The 19,979-nt window shown below is 43.6% G+C and overlaps 1 long non-coding RNA gene across 2 annotated transcripts in view; it reads right to left on the reverse strand.

Annotated features, from left to right (window-relative positions):
• The window catches only part of LOC101938322 (uncharacterized), a 107,697-nt gene that overhangs the window by 67,832 nt on the left and 19,886 nt on the right, over positions 1 to 19,979 (reverse strand). Inside the window, exon 2 of one of the 2 annotated variants that reach the window (XR_010589740.1) lies at positions 17,407 to 17,553. This is a non-coding gene — a long non-coding RNA (uncharacterized LOC101938322). Of the gene's footprint in view, positions 1 to 16,345; positions 17,554 to 19,979 lie in introns of those variants that run through there. The other variant, XR_010589739.1, reaches the window with a different exon arrangement.

Consider the following 19,979-nt stretch of genomic DNA (forward strand, 5'->3'; position numbering starts at 1 on the left):
GGGAGTGCACATTTAAGTAAATTATAAGAAAATGGAGCTGAAAAGAGGTAGAAATGCCATAATACCCATGTCCTGTTATACCTGAAGAAAAGCACTGTATAAGCTCGAAAGCGTGTCTCTTTCACCAACAGAAGTTGGTCCAGTAAAAGATATTACCTCACTCACCTTGTCTCTCTAATATCCTGGGATCAACATGACTGCAATACTGCAAACAATAATGCCTTCATACAAGGATATGTTTCCTTTAAGCTGTAGCAGGAAGCCAGCAACAGGGGTTTGGAGAAAGTTCTAGGCAGAAGTTCTGATGTGAAGTAGAGAGAGACAGAGCACATGCAAACAGTTTTAGGGGTAACATAGTTTTCCTTATTCTAATGAAGTCCCCGGTAGAGTAATAGAATAAAGTGATTCTTTTTGCAGTTATTTTCACATGACATTCCATGCACTTCACTGACTTCCAGTCTGCTTTCAGATGTTCTTCAAGGTGTTGGCTACAGAGTTGGTGTACACTGTGTTCTATTGGCCTGTTACAGGATATGGGTAGCATCACCTTCTCAGGCATTTGTATATTAGTATTTAATGCTGCTGAATGGTCATTATTGTGTTATTGTAAATTTAATTCATTGTTTGGGTGCCTAGGGCTTTTTTGTATGATCATGTTGTATCATTGTTTCAACCTAAAGAAATAAAAATAAATAAAACATGTTACCTATTTTTCATCACTATTATTTTAGAAATGTAGACAATTTTACTGGTACTAAATTTTAGTTCTTTTTTAACATGTAATTTAGAAACACAGGATATTGTAAGAAAATACAACTCTCAAGTTCATGATGAAGCATGGCTGAGAAAGAGGCTCGGTCTGGGGCTAGCCAGCAGGGGGTGGTAGTCCAGGCCGAGGCCCCCAAAGAGAAGGGGGCAGGGGTAGAGAGGCCCCACCTAAACAAAGGAACCCACATAGGGGCCGGGAGGGTCGGTGTGGGAACCCAAATGGAAGTGAGAACCCACGTAGGACCAGGGAGGTCTACGGTGGGGACCCAGACCATAGAGGAAGGAGGCAGTTTGCTCCAGTTAGTGGAGGGCCTGCACTATGAAAGAGATTCCCTGAGGGCCCAGCTGTGGGGAGCACAGGGGCGCTAGGGAGAGGGTTCTTAAGGGGGAGGGTGTGTAGTGGGGCGGCTGCCCCACTCCTAGAGAATTTAGGCTGCAGCAGACCAGTGGGCCTGTGCAGAGAGGGTAGCCAATCAGAGAAGGGCTTACTGGGAGCCAATCAGGGCCCAGGTTGGAGACAGCCAATCAGGGCCTGGCTCAGCCCTATAAAAGGCCGCTGAGGGAGAGAGCAGTCAGTTTGTCCCAGGCCTTTGAGAGGGGAAGGTCTATCTCCAAACTGGGAGACTAGCACTGTGGACAGCGCAGTGCTGGCCAGGCTCAGGGAGCTCTAGCCTGAGGCCTGCCAGGCTGTAGGCCCTGATTGGAAGGGCCTAGCAGGTGCCAGGGGCCATAGGGGAAGTGGCCCAGGGAAATGGACAGAAGAGGGGAGAGAAGGAGGACAGCAAGGCTGCCGCCAGAGGGTCTCTGGGTCGGGACCCAGAGTAGAGGGCAGGCCTGGGTCCCACCCCCCATGCAGTACAACCAGCCATTGGCCGTAGGGAGCGGCTATTACAGACCATGCCAGATCCCTGACGGGAGGGATTAGACTTTAGGGTGTGTGGTTGACCACAGTGGCTGGAACATAGAGACTGCCGATTGACACCCCCCTGGAAGGGGGTGTGGAAGGACTAAGGGGCACTGCCAGAGGGCAGTGGTCCCGAAGAGGACGCCGCGAGTTGGTGAGCGACGAGGGCTCAGACATGCCAACCGAGGCCGAGACGATGGACGGGACACCACCAGGAGGGGGCACTCCTCTGGACAGAGCTAATTCCTGGAGTAACCAGGAGGCGGCGCTGCGGTGGTGAGTCCTAACCCCGTTACATTGGCCCAAAGTGAAAGTGAGCAGGGATTGGGAGTGGCTCTTAGTGAGGGTCATTGCAATACTTGGTCTGGAGATGTATGCTTGTGTGTAAGGAGCAAAGTTCTGTTTTATCAGGTGGCTGATTACTGCTTGTGCAATCTGCCTACTATAAACTGGGGCTGCAGTTGACTAACTGGCCTAAACATGAGAACCCTAACATGTCATTCTCCAGCATTGAATTTAAAGGGAAAAAACTGATCATCCCAAATGACTGAAGTACCCGAAATGATATTGTCAAGGCTGGAGATCCCCACTTTGAACTTTAGGGTACAAATGTAGGGGCCTGCATGAAAACTTCTAAGCTTAACTACCAGCTTAGCTCTGGTTCTGCTGCCACCATTTCAATGGATTCCATTCCTGGGAAACCTTGAAAAACCTTCACCAAATCCCTGGTGAAAACAAATCCAAACCCCTTGGATCTAAAACAAGGAGAAATTAACCATTCCCCTCCTTCCTCCCACCAACTCCTGGTGAATCAAGATCCAAACCCCTTGGATCTTGAACAAGGAGAAATTAACCATTCCCCTCCTTCCTCCCACCAACTCCTGGTGAATCAAGATCCAAACCCCTTGGATCTTGAACAAGGAAAAATCAATCAGGTTCTTAAAAAGAAGGTTTTTAATTAAAGAAAAAGGTAAAAATCATCTCTGTAAAATCAGTATGGAAATTAACCTTACAGGGTAATCAAACTTAAAGAGCTCAGAGGACTCCCCTCTAGTCTCAGGTTCAAAGTACAGCAAACAAAGATAAACACTCTGGTAAAAGGTACATTTACAAGTTGAGAAAAACAAAGGAAAACTAACACGCCTTGCCTGGCTATTTACTTACAAGTTTGAAATAGGAGAGACTTGTTTAGAAAGATGTGGAGAACCTGGATTGATGTCTGGTCCCTCTCAGTCCCGAGAACGAACACCCTCCCAAACAAAGAACACAAACAACAGCCTTCCCCCCCCCCCCCCCCCCAAGATTTGAAAGTATCTTGTCCCCTTATTGGTCCTTTAGGTCAGATGCCAGCCAGGTTACCTGAGCTTCTTAACCCTTTACAGGGAAAAGGATTTTGGAGTCTCTGGCCAGGAGGGGTTTTATAGTACTGTACACAGGACAGCTATTACCCTTCCCTTTATAGTTATGAAGATGTCTGTGAAACACAATGCACAGAGGGGCAGGAAGCTACAAAAGGAGACAGAAATCTTTCCCCACCAGTAACACTAAGCCATGTGGCCGATTACTCCATGTTCTTATTGACTCCTCACTGGTGCAGAGGTAAGGTTGCTTTGACAACCAGCTTTCTGAACTTGCTGGCTGCTTCCACCTCCCATTTTAGAAAACTATTTTCCCGCCGCAAAAGTCAACAAAGTGCACATTCTTGAGATACATAAACGTTCACACAATGAAAAGGTGTTTATGTGGGATCATTTTCTACCCGGCCAGACGACCGATTCATTGGTCATGAGAGAGATGAGAAGCAGCATTAGGGGAGCTGGTTTTGCAGTGTGAAGAATTGGAATGGTCCCCTCAGGATCTCCAGTCAGGTGTACTTTGAGTCCATGGTGGTATAGATATGTGTGCCGGTTACTTTTTATAGCAGTTTAACAGATGAGAATCTGTTTCAACTGCCACAAATTAGAGAACACCTGGCATCAGAAAACAGCAGTAATAATGTGTGATTTTTGTCTATTAGAGCTATGCACACACATTTGTGAATTGCAGCCATTTAATGTATATCCCATGACTATGATTCCTCTTCCAGCTCAAATATTAATCCCTCAGTGAATCTATGTGCAGGCAATCCTGTGCAAGACAGCAGCAGCAGGGGACAAAGCGAAGCAAAGAGGATTGTGTTTGACAGAGCTGTTTAAATAAATTGTTAATTTTCTTGGAATACCGGGGAACCTGTCTCTAGATCAAAATCGCCCATCTGTTTTCATGGATATTGGGGAGGGTTGGGGGCCTGGGGAAGATGGAATATTGAGTGGGGTTGGGACATTTGGAGCTTGATCCTGCAGGGTGCTGGGATCCTGAGCCTCCTACTGAAGTCAGTGGGAGCTGAGAGCATTCAGCACCTCGCAGGATTGAGCCCTGGCAGACATATTGAGAAGGGGCTGGGTGAAAGAGGGTGGTATTTATTAATGGTGTTTGTTAATCTTGAGATGGCGGGTCTGTCCTGGATGAGGGGAGTTCATATCTTGTTATTGGATTATTTAGTATATTTCATTCATGTGTTAATGTGCATATACCTAGGGCAAAGTGAGAGGCTTTTTTTTTTAAAGCATTCACAATATATTAAAACTAAATTAATCAAGAACAAGTGAGGATGGTCTATGGTTTTTAAATGACATTGGCTATATTACTACTTTCTGAAAAAAAACTGAGTTTTGGGACAGATTAATGAATACCTGTAGTTTAGAAGCTCAGTCTGCTAACCACTGACAGGCTGTGTAATTCAGCAGGCTGCAACTAGTATGGCTTCAGTGTGATCTAGTGCTAAGAGGTGAGGACTGGGTATCAGGAGATCTGGGTTAAATTCCCAGTTTAAGCCTTGGTATTTACTTACTTAAGCTTAAGTATGAGCGTTTGCAGGCTCAGAGGCTAAATCACTGCATCGGGGTAGCCTCGGGACACTTTGTCTCAGTTTCCCCATCTGTAGATTGGGAATAACACTTGCCTCTGTAAAGCCCTGTAAAATCATAGGATGAAATGTGCTATATGTATACAAAGTGCTGTTATACTGAAATCTATTTTACATATTCATTTATTATACTATATAGAGGACCTCTCTCAAGCTCTATACGTTGTTGAAAATCATTAAAATATAACAAATCAGAATTTAAACTAGAATACAACTAACATAATGAATTAAAGACAGTTCCTCTCAAACAATAGAGCCCAAGGATAAGTCACTCCAAAGCAACAAGAGAAATCAGTCAATTAATTATCAATAACCCTAGCCACTCAACATAACCAACTCCTAATGCATTCCTTTGATTGAAAACCTATGGGAAAAATACTTCCTATTTTAGCCCAGCCAGGCCTTCACTGAAACAGGTATATTCCTGGTAATATTGATTTGTCAATGTGGGTTGACTGTTTCAATGAGCTTCCCACATTTGTCAATCACAATATTTGACTTAGATATTTGTTCCATCAATTTTTACAGTGTGACTGTCAACAGACCTCTAGATACATGAAAACGTCAAAAAGCTTTAAGGATACAAGAAATAACTAATTAACATAATATCAAAGTGACACAAACAACCTTACTGTAGCTAAAAACTCATCCTTTTAACATAGCCCCTCAAGACAAGCATCAATGAGAACATGTCCTGCCTGGAATGTCATTAGACTGACTATTATTATTATTGTTTATATTATAGCAATGCTCACAACATGCTACTCGTTGTCCAAACATTTAGGGAGTCTCAGCCCTGTTTAAGTGGCCTTTCAGTTTCACAATGCCAAGTAATGCTACTAAACCAGCAGGGTGGATTGCCTACAAGAAAGGACAAGGTAGGGCATTTGACTTGTCAGATCAATGGAAGTTAAAGGGTATTGACAAATTCCACCACTTGGTGTGCGATACCCTTGTGCTAATGCTTGCTTCCAGGGCACAAAGCATAGCCAAGAATCAGATTTACTGCGGCATCCACAAATTCAAAACTGAGTGATGCCAACATTTACGGGGAGTAGGTGTCACACTAACATTTTCATTATATATAGGGCTTGAGTTGTGTGACTGCCACTGGCTAAGATCTTGCAGATAGCTTTGAAAAATGCAGGAGTAAATACTTGAGTAGCTTCCAATGGACACATACCAGTTTCTCTAAAGAAAATTAAAAATGGATTTCAGACATTTGTTAGAGCATAAATTTCATGCTAATTACTAAACTGTCTGGTTCCCAAGCACTAGCAAAAATATGACAGCAGACTGCAAATGATTCTACTGTACTTCTAGGAAATCCCCCAACTAAAATATCTATAGGTTACATGAGAGATTAATTTGCACAATCATTAATTAAATACAAGGCCCCACATATCTAAATGGGAGATGCCCAGTCTGGAAGAATTAACATCTTGTGAACATTTGAGACAGTGGACCTATATTGTAATGAAGTACAGAAGAACAGAAATCAAGGGTCTGTCTTCTCACCTGAATACAAATTATTGGAAAATATCCTGAATATTTTTTTTTACTAAAAGAAACAAACTGGAGATGGGGACAGTCCAAATACCCAGTACCCTGACTAAAGAGACTCATTTCCCATTTTGAAAAATCCTAGATCTTAATACCCCACTCAATTGCATGTATGGGGCCTACTCTTTCCAATGGAAAAACAGAAAGATAAATAGATCATTTTTTAACTGCAGTATGCCAACCTTGCCAGTTTTGATTAGCCAATACACAGCTCCAAGGCACCCTTCTTAGCCTCAGCCATGTTATGCTACTATAGGAAGAAAAGTGCTCATTTACAAAAATGCCTGTAAAACTAGACCAGTTGAGATAGGGGATTAAGAACAGGATACACAGCTTCACCTCTTTGTCACTAGTTCCAATCTGGTCCAGAGTTGGCAAATCAAGACTTGTGTAAACTTCCCCTGTGCCTCAGAATCCTCTGCAGATTAAATGAGTTTATTTGCTACAATGAGAGTTTTATGGGTGTGAAGCTAAGAAGCCCAAATTTTCCACCTGCAGCAGTAAGAAAAACATCCAGCTTAGTTTTAGGCCAACTAACAAGATTGAAAAACAACTTGCTGAAGCATTTTGGGCCATTTAAAAAAAGTATTCCAAAAGGAACAACAACGTAATATTAGCTAATAAGGTACTTTCCTTGACCAGAGACAAGAGCAGAGAGGAATGCCATACTGTATATGCAACAATGGTGCCCTTTCTGGGATTTGTGCTTTCAGGCAGAACATAGCAAATGTCACACAGGTTTTCTTGGCTTACTTTTTTTTTGCTCTGCCTGTTCTTTATATTAGGCACCCCAGTTACCAAGTGGATGACTGGCCATATTTTTATACTGCTATGCTATTTTTTTTCTTAATTCTTTCTCGATTTTTTTTTTCTCTCTTTACATTTTATAGGTAATTTGGTTTAACTTTTAACAGGTACATCAGCCAGGAGTATCATTACTACCTTTTCTTACAAAGTTTGGCATCCTGGAGCAAGCTAACTTTAAACCTAGGATTTCACACTTAAACGTTCAGGTTTAATAATACAATTAACAAAATTATAGGGGCAAATTTTGGCTGAATTAACACAGGTCCATATGATGGGACAAAGGTCTTCTGCACCTTCACAGGGGCACCCATGATCTGGGGCCTTAATCTAAGACCTATTTCTGCTAAAGCTACTTTTGGGTTGTCTATTGGACCAGCAAGAACACTAAGATATTATCCAACAACTGATTTGGTTACTTGAGTCATACCTTTTGTCCTGGTCTGAGAGCTAATAACTCGTGTACCCTGTGAATACCGTGGAAATGCTGAGCTTCAGATGCTCTGTTTATTTCTCTGAAGGCTTTAGGATCTAGCTAGTCACAGTTAATTTAAACGGTGGGATTGTTAAAGGTATTTCTACCCATGAGAAATTGTGCTTGGGCAAGCATTTACTGACAGTCTCTCTCTCTATATGCGTTCAAAGTCATGAACAGCTTTTGTACTCTTTTAGTAATCTCTTATTATTCCAGCTGCTCCTTCAAGCTTTCCTGTTGCCCTGGGTGTAGTGATGAATACTTGATGGGTGGGTAAAATCATATTCCTTAGCAAATTCTGCAAGTGGTATTGAAGCAAACCATGGTCCATTATTCATGGCAAGTGTTTCAGAAACTGTTATTTTGCAAATACTTTCCATCTGTTCATCGTGTGTGGATGAAGGTGGTGGCATATTAGCCACTTCCACAAATCATGAATAAAGTTGACTACTGCTATATAGGTGGTATTAGAACATTAAAGAAATGAGCAGCTGTCCACTTCCTGGTTTTTCCAACTCTTCTTTTGTCAAAAATGGTTCTGTATGCAATCTGCTTCCGTTACACAAATTACACGTAGACTTCAATTGTTTTGGCAGTGTTGGCCAACAGAGACAGGGAATGGATCACTTGATGATTACCTGCTCTGTTCATTCCTTCTGGGGCACCTGGCATCGGCCACTGTCAGAAGACAGAATACTGGGCTAAATGGACCTTTGGTCTGACCCAGTATGGCCATTCTTATGTTCTTTGCTGTGTTCTTGCTCTGTGCTTTGCTGTCCTATGATAACCTTAGTAGTCATGACTTTGATGATGCCTTTGCAAGCATTTCATCCCTCTAGTTTTGTAGCATAGTGATCCTCTCTTCTGAGGAGGAGACAATCCACCATGTGGATGTCCGATTTGTACTTCCGGTAGTGTTGCAGTTGTGCAAGGACTTCTCTGTTCCTGGCCAGGCTGTCTCTGCCAATCTGCTTAACGGCTAGCAAGTCCAAGCACCTTGCTTTGCTACTGTATCTGTTTGAGTTTTGACTTAGTAGCTGGTAAGCTTTGTATGATCTGGTTCACATACAGCTTAATCTTTGGTTTCTTTAGCTATCTTCCTTTGCCAATGGTCTCCGTATAGGAGCTGTGGAAACAGCATCTGCCAAGATAAGGGGCCTGATTCTCATCTACTTCTATGGCAGTGTAAAGTGGCATTCAAGTGGGTGGAGGAGAGGCTATAGAAAAATGCATCAGCAGATAATCATTTCTCTGCTTATATGGTACTGCACTAGACATTGTGGGAGAACATGCTTTGTCTTCTGAAATGCCTTTGATTACTGAACATCCCATATCCAGGCATTTTTTGATACTCATCAGTTCAGTTAGGGGAACTGAAAAGTCAGCAAAGTTGGGAAAGAACTTCTTTACCATTCCCATGAGCCTATGTACATCCCTACATATTCTGGCGTTGTTAATATGGGCACTAATGATTAGACCAACCAATTCGACTCATTCTCCTTTTAAAATGGCATTTGTTATAAATGTTAAGCCTGTTTACTGATGTTAAGGGCTCCTTTGTGTCAGCTATTGCTCGCATCTGCTGCATTCTCTCAAGATCTTCTTTTACTTCCCCATTGGGATCCTGAAAACTCTCCTCAGGTTTGACAGGCATTTGAACACCCTAACACCTTGAGCTTTATTTTCCATTTTGGCTTAGCACACCCTTTACCCAGGCCATGTTTTATACCACAGCTGCTGGGAGGGTGTGGCATACAAACTACTATGGTAGTCCTATGCTAGCCAAGGATTCCGCTATACTGAAGGAGTCTCCAGTGACTGGATCCACCTGCTGCAGAACAGCTTTATCCCATCATTCCACAGCACTCGGACAATAGTTCTTGAATAAATTTGCTTTTATATCAAGTTATAACTTTTGCCATCAAATTCAGACCTGGTGTCTAAAGGGGTGCAACTCCAATACAAGTTTCTGGCTCAAAGTCAGCAGTGATGTTGCACTAATACTTGTATCACCATTCACATGCACCAATATGCCAAACATTGGGTGTACCAGATTCCTTGTAATCTGCACCCCTCCAGGGGCAGGAGGAGAATGGAGCCTGAAAAAAAAAATCTAAAAGAAGGTATATCCCTTACACATGTAAATGGGTAAGAAAAGGAGTGTAACATAGTGCCTGTAACCTATTGTATACCAAGTAACCAGCCTGCAGTGTTATGAAGAAGTCTAGTTTGAAAAGTTGATTCTTTAGAAAAATGTAGCATTTTCCTTTACTTGCCCACCATATGTATTGTAGGTTTTGTTTTTAATACATGTCATTCATTCACTTGGCTTCAATTAGGACATTAACACTGATGTTATAGTGTATACATAGAAGACTATACAGATATGTAGGAGTAAAAAAAAAAAATTCAATACTTTATAAATGGCTTCAGCAAGGTATACAGTTGTTTCCTGAATAACCTTCAGTGTCCTTCACCTCAGGAACTATACCCAGAAGGCCATTCCAAACATCATTTGCAGAGTGAAAAGCTTCCTTATGTCTGTTCCAAATTTATTTTTCTTTAACTTTTATTAAAGGCTCTTTATGCAGCATGTATTGAGCTAAAAAAAGTAACCGACATTATCCACACTCATGATTTTGTACATATTAATAAGGTCCTAAGCATGTGTATCATTTAAGTGGGATGAATAAATTGGGGATTTTTCACCTTAACATCTCTTTTCTCCTTTAATCTATTGTTACTTTGGCTTTCCAAGTCTTGTTTCAGTTTTAAATAACTGACAATGTGAAACACTATTCTAAATGTGATCTGACCAGAATATTATTTAAGACACTCCAAAATTACATTTAAAAGAGGTCAAGAAAATGAAGGTGTGGAAATTAAATGCAAAGGGTAAAAACATGAGTTTATTGGTTACACACAATAATGTGAATCAGATAGATAAGGTAGTGGGGGAGTCACATGCTAGAGGACAAGGGTTTTATTTTACCCAGAGAACGCTGGAATTTTGAAAATAAGGCCAACTAAATCAATATAAGAGAATGTCAACAAAACCTAAAAATAATCAAATATTCCACAAACAGTGTGACAATTAAAATGCACCAGTCAAATCTAGCTTGCAATGTAACAATGTTATAAAATCTAGTCTAGTTAAAATATGATTTACAATAAAAATCTGTCCTTAGACATATCAGAACATTTAACGTGGATCTGTGCGTCAGTCTAACACAGTGGTTCTCAGCCTATTTACCACTGTGGACTACATATGAAGCTCTCTAGCTGTTGTGTGAATGAGGCCCACATAATATTTATACTACCTGTATGGCCCTGAGAATGTCATATGGGCTGTAGCTGTGTGCTGATTGGGCCGCAAGTGGCCCACAGGTCACAGTTTGAGAACCTCTGGTCTCATGTAACATACTTAGACATTGAGTGTGCAGTACCTTTTGTTTATTAGCTCAGTACTGAACCTGATACTGACAGGTGCTGAGAGTTGTGGGGACTGTCTCTCTCAAATTCAATGCCTAGCACTGTCAGGTTTCCAGAAACCTGTCAGTTGCACTCTGAAAATGCACTGAGCCAGTTCCAATAATTTGTTGCTACATGCAAGTGCAAATGGTATTTTTATCAGCCAACCACATGCATGCAGTAAAGAGAATAGAACTCATGACCTTCTGTTTCATAAAAGTACTACAGACATATTAAGTATTTTATTATAAAACAGTGACATTTGTGCAAGACACCACCTTTATTAAACAGCCTCCTATCTTAAAAGACTTGCCCCAAAGTATCTCCAAATTTCAGAGTAGAATTTAACCCCACCTTCTTTGGAAGACTGTTATGCAAACAATTTTTGTCAACCTCTTTAATGGAACTGATGGCAAGTATCTCTGTAAAAGGTAACACAAGCCCTAAGGTTGAAACATTTCTGCATGGAAGCTTTTTGCAAACCAACCGAAATATGCCAACTGACAACACCAGTCTTAAAAAGGAGCTAAGTGCTAAAGATAATCTACTTTTCAATTGTGCAGGCTGGCCAGAAGTCAGTTTTGCTGACTGGCTTGCAGTGAGGTTTACAACCAGAGAAAAAGAGAATAATGGAATGTGTGGTAGAACACTGGTGACTCTAGTGGCTGGGAAATCATACACCTAAATGTGATATGACAATGCTGTGTCATCATTTTGTAAGAATCCAAAATTTTGTTTTTTTTTACACCTTAATCATAGAAAGATTCTTTTCAACAAAGCAAAAAGATCAATCTTTTATTCATGGGCGATGGGATGGATCACTTGATGATTACCTGTTCTGTTCATTCCCTCTGGGGCACCTGGCATTGGCCACTGTCAGATGACAGGACACTGGGCAGGATGGACCTTTGGTCTGACCGAGTATGCGTTCTTATGGTGCCCTTTAAGGCTCAGTCCTGCAGTCCTTACACAGTGAAAACACCTGCTGGCATCAATGTTATGCCCATATAGGGATTACAAAAGCAGATATTAATCAGGGGATTCCCAGATATGACCTTTGTGAAAGGCAAGTCCAGAACACATGCTTCATCCATCAGGGACTGAATATCTTTTAACACATGCATTGTTTTGTCCAAACTGCTCAACCCCCTCCTCAAAACAATTAAAGGTAATTATAGTCTATGATAATAGCTTAAAGACCAGGCTAGTTTGTGATTTGGATTACTTGCTGTCATGGAAAAAGTCACCCACGCATTGATTTTTAGTTCAGACTCAAGCCTGAGGCCAGTTTATTGAAATACATACCAACATGTTGGGGTAGCAGTCTGAAAACCACCATCCCTAGCACAGCATGCAGGCTGCTTTTATTCCTTCAAACCGCAAGCATAGTACAAATAACAAGTCATTTGTGTGAAATAAGAGTTGGGGTCTGTCCCTTTTTCCTGGTACCTTCCTCTTTATTTTATGAGAGTTGGGTGCCTATTGGGTGAGGGGTTTCTTGGTGGTTTCCGCCATGGGTGGTACTTGGCACCAGTTGGAGTGTTTTTCCCGGCAAGGCACATATTACACTGGTCTACAATTTTTGAGAAGTCGTCTGCTTCAGAGATAAAATGTGCTATTTATTATGTATTTTGATGTGCTGAATTCAAATATGACAATTAAAACAACTGATTGGCTACTGTTTCTAAGATATTTAAGTTTAGACATTTTATGTCTATGTATATTGTGTAGATAGTAGAGTTTTAATCATAAATTGTAAACCTAGGTCTTTTCATGTGTTTATGGTTGCTTTACATGATGATATTTCACCTGTCCTGTTTATGTAACACTTTAAAAATCAGCAAAAGGGTTATCTAAATAAAATTTATTATGAAACAAAAGGCAAACTATTCTGTACATAGTTTAGTCCTATTCAGTGTCTACTAAGCGCTTTTTGGCTTGTCTCTTGTATTCATTAAATGGAGCATCTCTTGTCACTGTACAGCAATAGTCTGCAAGCACTGATGGGCTCCATTTGCCCTGATAGCGTTTCTCCATTGTTGCAATGTCCTGGTGAAATCGCTCGCCGCTCACTGCTCCGCAGTTCGGTGGAAAAAAATCTAGAGTGCAAAAAATGTCTCTTTAGTGACATGTTGCAACCAAGGCTTTTGTATGCCTTGAGGAGGTTTTCCACCAACATCCTGTAGTTGTCTGCCTTGTTGTTTCCGAGAAAATTTATTGCCACTAACTGGAAGGCTTTCCATGCCGTCTTTTCCTTGCCACGCAACGCATGGTCAAATGCATCATCTCGAAGTTCACGAATCTGAGGACCAACAAAGACACCTTCCTCTATCTTAGCTTCACTTAACCTTGGAAATTTTCCACGGAGGTACTTGAAAGCTGCTTGTGCTTTGTCAATGGCCTTGACAAAGTTCTTCATCAGACCCAGCTTGATGTGTAAGGGTGGTAACAAAATCTTCCTTGATTCAACAAGTGGTGGATGCTGAACACTTTTTCCTCCCAGGCTCCAATGACTGTCAGAGTGGCCAATCTTCCTTGATGTAGTGGGAATCTCTTGCACGACTATCCCATTCACAGAGAAAACAGCAGTACTTTGTGTATCCAGTCTGCAGACGAAGCAAGAGAGCAACAACCTTCAAATCGCCACAAAGCTGCCATTGATATTGGTCAATGTGGGTCCTGTGACACTGATGGTTCAGGACCAGAAGTTTCATCCTCTTCCTCGTCTGACTCAAGTGAGACTGATTCTGGTGCATCAGGAACCAGCAGTCCTTCTCTGTGTGGGGTACTGGGCATCTAGCTGATGGAATGTTTGGATAATGCACAGTCCACTTTTTTTCTTCTTTAAACACACCATTCCCAACTGGAGGCACCATGCAGAAGTAACAATTGCTGGTATGATCTGTTGGCTCTCTCCAAATCATTGGCACTGCAAAAGGCATCGATTTCCTTTCCCTGTTCAACCACTGGCAAAGATTTGCTGCACAAGTGTTGCAGCATATGTGTGGGGCCCACCTCTTGTCCTGATCTCCAATTTTGCAGCCAAAATAAAGGGGATAGGCTTTCTTAACCATAGTGGTTATACAGCACTTTTGTGATGCAAAAGTCACTTCACCACAAACATAGCAGAAGTTATCTGCACTGTTCACACAAGTACGAGGCATCTCTGCTCACTTTGGCTAAACAGAAATGTGTCCCTTTGCAAAATCAAACACTGACAAATAAGAGCATGACACTATGATTTCTAGAGCTGATATAGGGCACTTTGTTCAGCAGAGTGATGTAAGCTTTGTTATGATTGCATCATCCATGACTTCTAGGAATAACATGATGCAATTCATATCCTGTATGACACAATACCAGCTTCAGATTGCATCATTCATTGTTTTGTCTAAAAAGCAAGTACTGTCCAAACCCAGTCATAGATTTATTCATAGATCCAGTCAAAGATGTATTTTAGCCATTTCTGGTTTAAATTGAGATCCCTTCCCTTTATAACCCACTTATCCTCCGCCATTCCCAAGTCAAGGGTCGTATATACTGACCCAATAGCATATCTTGAAAACTAGAGCCAATCAACAATTTTAAGCATCCTTTTCATTCTCAGTGACCCAGAATTAGTAAAGTTTGACTCCATTTATTTCAGAAGCATTTTGGCTGTAGAGCAGTGTTATCTTCCGGGGTTTTACAGTTAAGTGCATAGGGGTTTATCACAGGACGCCCAAAGAAGATATATGATTGGCTAGTTTGGCAGTTAACTGGAACTACAGGAGAAGTTGGCGTTTACTAGAAGCAATTTCTTCATACAAGCAGTTATCATGTTTCATAAACAAGCAGTTATTCTGTTGCTGAGGCCTTTTTGCATTGCTCCTTCCCCCTCCCTCCTCCGGTCACAACCCTTGACCATATTTGGCAGGGAATTGTACAGCTTAGTCTTGTTCAGGCCCTGGCCTGTACTGCCCTTTGTAAGGGCAGTCAGTATATTGAGCCTCTGTCAGAGGGCCTGATTTTGGGCCTTCGGTATTACTCTGGCTGTCAAAAAGGTTACCCAGTTCTTTTTTCCCACAATTTCCCTCCTCTGATGCCACGTAGGCATCATTATCATAGTTTGCTAAAGAGGCCATAGTGCAGTATTCAGGCTCAGTTTCTTGTAAAAGGGGATCAGCGGACACGAGACTGGCAGTGCCGGAGGAATGGACACTAAGGTGACTAATTTCTGGGTCTGAGGGAAAATATAGTGTGTTGGGGGTATCGATTGGAAAAAAGGGCTTGAGGTGGCGATTTAACCTGTAGCTGGGGTCAACGACACACCCTGCACAAGCAACAAAGGGTGGCGATTAATAAAACACAACGGATTGCAAGAATTAGACCAGCTAATATTTTTAAGCCTGAGGATGTAAAGAGGCTGGGCGTGGCTTGGGTGATTTCTTTAGAGGCAAAACACAAAACGTCGTGGGAAGAACACAGGGTACCCACCCCGTAGGCAGTCTGAAATGCTTTGGCCTCTTCATTGTATTCAACCTCTATTACATGCATTTGGTCTTGGAGGTGAGATATGTTGGAGCGGAGGGAAAATAGGAAAGTTAAATTTAAGAAGCGGTTTGGGAAGAGGAAAGTCCAATCGAAGGTAAGAGGGACGGCTGGATGGAGGGTTACAGAGATTTGGGGATTAGCAGGCCATGTGATAAAGCAGCTACCCTGAGCAGTGGTCAAATTAAAGTGAACGAGGAGAGGGATGTGGGGATTTGATGGCAAGGCGCAACCATCTTTTTTACTAAATGGGAGTTTTTCTCCTGGGGCCTTACCGACTGCTTCTCCATCTCAACAGACTGCATCAAAGAAGTTCAGTAATTCCCCAGGGTGTAACTTGCGGAGGCAAAACAGCTGTGGGGGTTCCCAGGGCCATAGGGACCACAAGGTTCCGATTCCCACCCAGATGTGCTGAGCAGCAAAATCATGGAGAGGTGATAAAGCGGCTAGGTCCATGGGGTGGCTTGACTTCCCATACCTGCCGGCCGATAACCCAGTCCCATAGACAGCCCACCCAGGGCTCTGGCAAGAGTAAGTGCATGGGGCCCAGGTGCCATTGACAGGTCCTGAAGCTTGGAAAGAGCATTTTGAGGAGTCGCAGGCCCACCCTGACAACGCCCACGTGTGCCTCCATTTCCATAGCTTGGGTGGCACTCCCACCGTAGTGTTAAGGGCTTTGGGCCATCGTTGACTGAGGACATCATTCTGCATCTCTGCTAAGAGACCATTAAAGAAATCCTGCATCTGGCCACAAGCTGAATCCCATCCGGTGTCTTTTCCTATTAAAATGAGGGTGTTTATCAATTTCGTTAAGAGGGTCTGGGTTGTGGTTCCCAGTCCTGGCAGGGCATGGGGGGTTTCTATATTTGAGTGGGTGTTGGTTAATCCTGCCTCAGTAAGGAGGCCCGATGCCCTTTCTAAATTTCCCAGGCGTTGTTCATGGTCTTGGGCCTTGTCTAGATAGCGGCTGCTCCATTCAGACCATGCAAGGCCCCTTCTAGCAAGCCTCTTTTTCTCTGAAAATTTTCCCACTGCATAAACTGGACTAATCAAATGGCTGCTCCTTGGGTACAATTGGGGCATAGGGTCCTTATTTGGAAGGCGGAAATGAGAAGGTGGTGGTCCCCATAGTAGCATTTAGCACAATCCACTGTTGGAAATGACAATCCCGTCGGTAGGGTGTGCTATACCACATATGTTGGATTGAGACTTGAATCTCCCTGAGGCCATTGTTGGACAGATTTGTATGGGAATTGGAGAAGATATGAGGGGGAGTGACTGGGGAATGGGGATTGTAACGATGGGCTATGAGGCAGTCATGTAGAGTAGGTGTCCCCCTCCTGCAGGTGAAGGTAAACCTAGGGTGACAGCCAGAATATGTGGACGGGATACCAAAAAGCAGGTAGGTGATTACAAAGCATTGCATGGAAGTTCCTTCTTAAAGTCATTTTGCAAGTACCAGCTGTTGCTAATATTTCAATTCCTGCATGGGAGTCTTCCCCTAGAGCCTCAAGGTTTGTGTTGGTAAGGGCAAAGGGGAAGGATGCCTTGGTGATGGTGTTTTTGCGCCACTTGATAGTGTGGCCATACAGATGGCTGTCAAGTCCTGTTGAGAACAGGATGGAACAAAACTTTTCAAGCACAAAGGGACCTTCAGGCTTAGGCCAGTCGGAAGCATTTATGAAAGCATCTTGGGATCTAGCTAGGGAAGTGGGAGTGACCAAGAGGTTTAGAGGGGAAGAGGTAACAACCTGGCCGGTAACTGACTCGTCCACCCAATTGGGGAGTGCAATGCACCAGGAAGGAACCTGGGGGTAGTGGTAAGGGGCTTCCCCTGGAAGAAATCCTAGGTAATAGTGAACCCCACATTCCCAAGAGGTCAAACCACATGTCCCTCCCTGCCAGGTAATACTTCTTCGCTGGTACCGTGGCAAGTTTTCAATGTCTTTTGTTGTAACCAGTCTCTTTTCCTTCAGGGCATCCAAAGAACAGGCGACTCAGGTTCTCCGGGAAGCTTGGGGCTGGGATGTAGAGGGTGCCAGTCCAAGGGTTGAGGCGGGGGCAGGAGTCAACCTGGAAGTCCAAAAGAAAACAAGTAAATCATGAAAGTTCAGGATCAATAGCATAGTCACGCACATAAACCAGATGGAAGGCATGAGCCATTTCCGTACTTTAGCAGATCCTTAATTCTATCGGCTGGGTCTGTCATAGTTACACGATTGTACCTGCGGGCGCTTGGCTCACCACAGGATTTTCAGAAGGCTTTATTCTGGCCTTTCTTTTCCTTCCTCTTAATGAGTAGCGAAGGCTTTTATGGGGGAGGTCTTGGGTCACCTCCACAGCTTCCCACGGTTCTTCAGGGCCAAGGAGTGGGTGTGAGATCATGGTGTCAACTGGAGCCCGGACTCGCTTGCACTGGGATGCGTGGATCCAGTTGGGCAGGTTGTGGCACTTGACAGCGGTGTGGGTGGTTAAAAATATTTGGAACGGGCCTTTCCAGCGAGGTTCCAGGCAATTCTTTCGTTGTTACCTTTTTATGTATACCCACTCTCCTGGTTGCAGCTCGTGACAGGAGGGGTCCACTGGAGCAGGGAAGGCACACTTTACCTGTTTGTGTAAACACTTAATACATTGCATGAGTTTTTTACAATATGCCAGGACCCTCTCATCTGTTAGCTGTGTATCTAGGCAACTGGGTGTGATAGGAGGGGCCGCTGGTATCCTCATTGGCCTACCCATTAAAATTTCATGGGGGGGAAGAACATGTTTCCAGGCAGGGGTGCTCCTCATTTCCATTAGGGCCAGGGGTAGGGCGACTGGCCACTTAAGGGTAGTTTCTGAACACATTTTAGCAATTTTGTTTTTCAGCACCCCGTTTACTCGTTCCACTGCCCCAGCACTTTGGGGATGATGAGCGCAGTGGAAGTGCTGAGTGATTCTTAGTGTCTTGCAGACTTGCTGCATGATTTGGCCGGCGAAATGAGTGCCCCAATTTCTGTTGATAGAAAGGGGCAGTCCAAATCTGGGAATGAATTCCTGTAGCAATTTTTTTGCTACCGTCAGGCTGTGGCACAGAGGTAAGCCTCAACCCACCCAAAGAGTCTACAGACACACACCAAAATATATTCAAACGAGCAGCATTTAGGCATGCTGATAAAGTCAATTTGTATATTTACAAAAGGGCCCCATGGGGAGGGATGGGCTGCAGGCTTGGTTTTAACAGGCTTTCCCACATTATGAGCAAGGCACACTGGGCAAGTGCTGCAATACCGTTGTGCCACTGTCGCAAAATGGGGGGGCATACCAATACCGTTCAATTGATTGTATCATTCCCCTGCTCCCTACATGGGTTAGCCCGTGGGCCAGGCAGGCCAAATAAGGGAACAAGCCTCCAGGTGCCACCGGGCGACCATCCAATGTGCACCATATATTGTTGGGAGACTTTTTACAACCCACCGCCCTCCAGTATTCCTTTTCCCCTTCCTCCACCGACTCCTGCATGTCCGCCAAGTCCTGTATGAGGGTTGGGGGCATGTCAGGAGAAGATGGTCTGACAGGGGTCAGAGCTAGCTAGGGCCATAAAACAAACAGGAAATTCAGCCAGAGACCCGGAAAGGGCCGCTTGTCTGGCTGATCCGTCAGCCAGAGCATTTCCTCATGTGACCTCATCACTAGGAATTTGATGGGCAGCGCATTTTATGATGGCTATCTCAGAAGGGAATAAAAGAGCATTAAGAAGTGCATTAACATAGGGCCCATTTCAGATGGGAGTTCCCGCAGAAGTGAGGAATCCACGGTACTTCCAGAGTTGCCCATAATCGTGCACCACCCCGAAGGCATAGTGGGAATCGGTGTAGATGTTAACTGACCGTTTTTCTGCTAGGGAGCAGGCACGGGTAAGGGCGACCAATTCAGCCACCTGAGCTGAGCTCCTCCCCGGAAGGGAGTGAGCTTCCACCAAGTCGTGGGGCGAGCATATAGCATACCCTGCAATGAGGATACCCTCAGGGTTTCTTAAACAGGACCCGTCGACAAAGTATATTAGTTCAGGGTTAGGTAAAGGGGTATCTTTCAAATCTACCTGGGGGGAGCACAATTCAGTGGTTACTGCTTGACAGTCATACGGCTCTCCATCCCAGGCTGTTGGGAGCAGAGAAGCAGGGTTGAGAACAGGGCATCGGACTAGGGTTACGTTAGGCGCATTTAGAAGCAACATTTCATATTTAGTCAGGCGGGAACTGGGCATGTGTTGGGTCGCTCCTCTTAGGAGGAATGCGGTTACAGCATGGGGTACTGACACAAGGAGAGGGGAACCCAAAACGAGTGCGGTTGAGGTGTCTACCAAAATTGCCGCTGCAGCTACTGCTCTAAGACACGGGGGCAGCCCTGCTGCCACCGGGTCTAGAGGGGCACTATAATAACCGTCAGGCCGTTGGGAGTCCCCAAGTTTCTGAGTCAATACCCTCTGTGCTATTCCATCCTTTTCCTGGCAAAAGAAG

The sequence above is a fragment of the Chrysemys picta genome, chromosome 8, assembly GCF_011386835.1.
Source record: "Chrysemys picta bellii isolate R12L10 chromosome 8, ASM1138683v2, whole genome shotgun sequence".
Classification (NCBI taxonomy): domain Eukaryota; kingdom Metazoa; phylum Chordata; order Testudines; family Emydidae; genus Chrysemys; species Chrysemys picta.